At 36.1% G+C, this 5832-nt stretch overlaps 1 protein-coding gene across 1 annotated transcript in view; it reads right to left on the bottom strand.

The window, feature by feature from the left end:
- The window catches only part of SRBD1 (S1 RNA binding domain 1), a gene marked incomplete at its 5' end in the record, with an annotated part of 187745 nt that overhangs the window by 118927 nt on the left and 62986 nt on the right, over nt 1-5832 (bottom strand). The gene's annotated exons all lie outside the window — the stretch shown is intronic.

The raw sequence follows: 5832 nt of genomic DNA, 5'->3' as shown, positions 1-5832 counted from the left end.
TATTTTTAAACACAAAGAGCAACCTTATAAGGTTGTTGTAAAGATGAAATGAGTTAATGTATGAAAGCATTTAAAAGACTGCGCCACTGCTCTAACAGGCAAATTCCATCCTCTCTGAAAGAAAAACACCTTAAATCCAGGCATCGAGATTTTCTAGAGTTAAGATTCTAGGGAAAATGGACATATAATTTTAAAAAAATCACATAATGTCTAAGTGAGCAGAAGTAACAAAATCTGCTTCTGGACCAGCAAATACACACAGTTGTGGAGTTACCACATGAAGAATATAGTGGATGTATGCTGACTGTATTTGAAGAAATAAAACCATGTACGATGTGGGGGATGGAGCACAGCGAAACTGTGCTTACTCGCAGAGAACCTTGTAAACTTAAATGGCCACACAACTGGCCAAATGAACTTTTTGTCCCTATTTTGCTGTGTTAAAGTCCTTCTTTTCCCTGAGCTAACAGAGGCCAAAGTTTAGTTTGAAAGGGGCGGGGTGTGAGGTAAGATGGTAGTATGACCAAAGGGGTAGCCATACTGTACAGCCAAGGACCCTTAGACCAACATTTATTGATTCCAAATTATGTGCCAAGCACCATCCTAAGTATTTTGTGGTGTATCACCTCGTTTCACCCTCACCAAATCCTGTGTTAGATAATATTACCATTCCTGCTTAAGAGACAAAAAGACCAAAAGATTCAGTGACTTAACTACAGTCTCTGTGGCAGTAAGGGAGGAAGCTATCATTTCTACCTGGCTGGCTCCACAGACTGTTTTCTTAACTGCAAAAGTAGAAAAAGAAACCCACTCATATTCAAAGAACAAATATTGCAATTTACAAATATAAGAATTTCTGATATCAAAGCATACCCATTATTAGAAAAGGCATTTAAGTGGAATCCACTGAAAACAGGAACCACAATTTCACTATAAATAATAGAAACAGATCAGGGGAAGATTTAAATGAAATACTTTGAAAAATAAAATACTGAAAATGGATTTATTTTAGCTTTTATTAAATGAAATACAGGTTTATAAATTGTAACTCCAAGGTGAACATATAATTCCTTAATGATTGGTATCAGCCAGTCATAACATAAAGAACTATGCAGACTCAGATGACAAGTGCTTGAATGATGAAACCATGCCTTGGGTTGAGAAGGGAATATCAGGAGACTGTCTTAGAAATGTAGCTTGAGGGTAGCTAATGAAACAACCAAACTCTCAAAGGAAGAAGAATAGCAATAGGAGGCACTGAAAGAAAGAAATAGTAAAACCAATCCTGAGGGAGAATCCACAGGATTTGAAAGTAGTTTGAATGGAGTATACAGCTGAATTTGTCAATTTTGTGCCCAAGGTAATCACTAGCAAAGTAGGGGCTTATGAAAAGAACAAAAACACACAAAGAAAAATAGTTTTGGGAGCCAAAGCATGAGGTTGAATCTGAGGCACCAGAGCAATACTCAAATGACTGGCCACTAGCCACTGAAATTTGAGTCCAAATCTCTGGAGAGACTTTTAAACTAAGGACTTACATTTAGAAACCACCGATGAAAAGATGAAGCCCCAGAAGTGGCTGGAGAAATGATCAAGGAAAGGAGGATTTATAGAGAAGAAAAAGGGAATGAAGAAAATAACTGGAGCACTAAGTCAAAGAGCAAAGAAGAGGTGCAAGGATGCACAGAAAAAAAGACTGATCAGAAACAGAAGTTAGAGTATTTAAAAGAAGTGGGAGGAACATGAGAATATAAACTGAAAAGGGGTCCAGAGAAGCTGGACCAAACATTAATTGAAAAATATTGCTTCTACATAAAAACAAGTAAAGGATGATATGCTTACACTGAATTTTGGAGTCAAACTTTCCTCTCAGTTATTAAATTCAACAAGATGAGTATATTTAAAATTTTCCCACTTAACACAGACTTGTCACTTCTCACTAAGAAAAGGTAGCCAGAAGGAGAAAAAAACAAAAAGCCAAGAAGAAAATGAAGAAGAGTAGAAGCAAACCAAACCTGAAAGATCTAAGATGCTTCAAAGGCTCATTACTGGGAAATTCTCTGGTCAGCTTCCTTTATCCACTTTTCAGACTCTCCTGCCAAAACCATGAGTCAGGAAAACATCAAGTCTCAAACCTGAAAATTTAAGCACGGGTCTTTAACATCCTTCCCATCTTTATACAGCTAACAAAAATTTGCTGAAACAGAAAAAAGACCAGTTTCTTGGTAGAAATTTTACTTGTTACTTTTCCAACCAAAGTCAAAACCTAAAAGTAGCATTTCATGTTTAGAACAAGATACAGAATTTCCTAAAGAACTTGAGAGGTAAAGGCCCTCCAATAAGGAAATTCAGATTAGAAAGAAAATAGGTATTTGGGCTCCTCTTATATAACCAGTGAATTTTAATTCAAAATAAACCTAGGACCTGGAAGAGAAGGAAATCGCTGACTCCTACAAATCAGAGCATATGATTTGAATAGAAATGTACATCTTCAAAATATTTCTTATAGGCTGAAGACACTACAGAAGCTTCTTCACATCTATATCTCTCCTCAGAGTTTTAGCATTTTGGCCATGCCAACATCTGAATTTGGAGCCAGAGACATCCCCAATATATTACTGAGTGTAACTTAAAATAACAAGTGGAACATGACAATGGAAATGATGACAGTGTCATGATTTAAACTGTAGGAACTATTTGAATTCAAACCTGCTAGGAGCTGGGAGGGTAGTCTATCACACGTCACTTATATTCCTAGATTCATGAAAATCATTCTTGAGGAAAAATAAAATGCTTTGAAGAATAAGAGAATTTTAGGTAAATGGGGTAACTAAGAAAACATAAAAATCAGGTGAAAACATATCTATCAACTGTAAGCTGGTGACTGATTCACAAGCTCACAAATTGCTTGTCACTAAGTAACTGATAAAAATACTTATGATCCTTGACTCTGTTGATCCTTTCAATCAAGCTTTAGACTAACATTTAATATGTTTGTTAATGATTAATTATACAACATTAAGGCTATTTCAGATGCTTTAACTACGCTGGTCCTAAATTAGATAGGATACACTAAACTCCAGAATCTTAAAAAAAAAATAAAAAGGCATGTGTCAGTATGCCAACCAAAGAACAAGACAATACTCTGTCTCACGAAAGCTAAATGCTTGCGAAATAAGACCCTGATGACATTTTAGGCAGTACCATGCTTCTCTGTCTCCCAATTCCCTCGGACTGTGATGAGGCATAGCAAATTCTTAAAGGTACGTATCTTCTATGCAAAAAAAGATGCTGTGAACTATGATGGGGGCAGAAGAAAATGTGGCATGAATGGAAAGGTAAACATCTTCCAGCCTTTCATTCTACTACCGATTTCCTAATATATATCCTCCTGTCTCAACCCAAGGTCACTCTTCCTACTGCCAGGGCTGAGCCATACAGGATGCAGACAAGGGCAGCAAGAAGTTCTGCATTTCCCATGTCAGCTAAAGGGCCAAGATGTACCTCTTCCACCCACTTCCTTAATCATAGACTCAAATGCCAAATAAGCTGCATACACTGCTCATTCCCCACATAAACTAAGCTATCTGTCTTCAGGAGACCTCTGTAGCCCTGTACACTATGTTGACAGTGAGAAAGGCCATTACCAAACTCCTCCGTGTCAGTTATACTGGTGGCTTCTTACGCTTGACAGGCAAAAGACTTTAGGTTCAATAGATTACCCAAGATCAGGTGTGGGCTGAAATTTATTTTCCCTCCATATAGGAGGAATAAAAAGTTAAGCAGGTTAAAGGCCAACAAAAAAATTACAGAATATCCAGAGTATATGCTATATTAAAGCTTTTTAATACTATACAAATACATTTTCACAAATACTAATTATAAAGTGTTTTATTCCAATGATTTTAAAAGACTTCTGCAAGTTAAGATCAAGTAATTTGAAAACAAAGCATAAATTTTAAAGTAAATTTCATTTTCTAAAACATCTGTGATTTCTATTTTTCATTGTTTAGATTAAGATAGTTCTATGAGAAAGATGATAGGAAGAGATCCACAGATAATCCTTGTGATTACATCTAAAAAGCAAAATGCTTTTATATATTTTTTTTCTCAAGTAGAGAGAAACATCCAACAAATGTTTGAAACAAAGAAGGAATCAGAGTTTCAAGAATGAGCTACGAGAAGTTCTACCCCCATATACTTAGCCTAAAACAGAGACAATAGCATTTACAGGAAAATAAATATTCCACAATACATATGGTAGACCTTGTCTGAGTCCTGTTTCCTTTGTTTTTCTTCCGACTCAGTTTCCTGCATTATTGTGTTTAAAAGTTTTTTCTCAGATGGCTCAGTAAAGAATAAACAGGGTGTAAAGTTATAAACTGGTTAAATTGTCTCTGGATAAGATACTGCCTTTTATTCTTTCTTTCACTGAGGTTTGATGAATTTTCTCTGGCCACCCTCTTCAATCTCCTTACATCCAAGGTGAGTGCCTCTTCAACTCAAATTATAAGCGCCACTTTGGACTAAAGACTCCCCATTCCAAAGAAAAACACCAAAACAAACCATTCTGGGAGGGGCATAGTTGAAAATGAGTGTGTAACTCCCAGTTTACTCCCTTTTCTGGCTAAGTACTGCCACCCAACCACCACCACCCCAGTCACCACCACGTGATCAGCACCCCTCCCCCAACACACAAAAGACTTGAAACAACTCCTTTAAATTTCTTTTAGTGCAGCAAGCAATAGCTTGTAAAAGGATGCAAACCAGCTGAAACATTTGACAGACAGTGTTAAATACCCGGGAATTCCTATCAACCATTTTACTTTAAAAGGTACTTTGATGTTGGCTATCTTTCATGTACCTCTTTCATGGCACATTAATAAAGAAAACGGAGCTGAAGTAAATCAAGTCCCAAGGTCACATCTAGAATTACAGCACTGTAGGTACCTGATGAAATACGGATTAATGCTGCATGAGTAGTGAATAAATAAAAGCACCTCTACCACCAATCAGGCAAGTTTTACAAGTGCTTCTGAACTTTATTCTGCAACTAGACCTGAGACATCTTTAATCCCCCATGCCCCTGAAACCTAATTATCATAATGTGAACCCAAATGTTAGGGTCCCTTCAAAATGCAAGTGCCGTGAAGCAGAAAAGTAATGGGAATTAAGCTGGGTGTAACCTTAGAAATGTATGGATGTGGGGGAACTTGAAAGTGGTATTTCAATAAGTTAGAAGAGCAAAATACAAAGAGTTAGCCACATAAAGTACATTAGACTCAAAAGGTTCCTCCCTCAAAAAACAAAACAAAACAAAACACAAAGTCATATAAAACACATATAAAGAGGGATCCAAAAACTATCTGCAAGTACCAGATTCTGGTCCCAGAATCTTTAAGTCCTACATAATCAAATGAAAAGGATCTCAACAACAAAGAATTCTAGCAATCTTGCATTCTCCTAATGCAACTGAAGTGAGACAGAATCATACTGGTTCTGTACAACCTAAACATTCCCAATTAAAAAAAAAACAAAAACAAAAACAAAAACAAATGTTCCCAAATATCAACTGAATATGTTTTGGGTTTTTTTTTTTTTTTTTTAATGTTGGTCAAAAGTGAGAGAAAATAGTAAGCTTGGTAAGGCCAAAGAAAAGGGGAAAACATGAATCAGAATGGACCAAGGAGTTAGAAATCTCAAGGTAAAACTCATTCTATTAGTAATTTGTTGATAATATGGTCTTATTCCTTACACATCTAATTTATTGAGGGACTTTGATAAGAAAAAAAAAAAGATTTAAAATTACAGAACAGAAATACATTGACTTTA

This window comes from Hyaena hyaena, unplaced genomic scaffold (genome assembly GCF_003009895.1).
Source record: "Hyaena hyaena isolate Hyena2069 unplaced genomic scaffold, ASM300989v1 scaffold_64, whole genome shotgun sequence".
NCBI classification, from domain to species: domain Eukaryota; kingdom Metazoa; phylum Chordata; class Mammalia; order Carnivora; family Hyaenidae; genus Hyaena; species Hyaena hyaena.
This window is presented reverse-complemented; position numbering and strand designations above follow the sequence as displayed.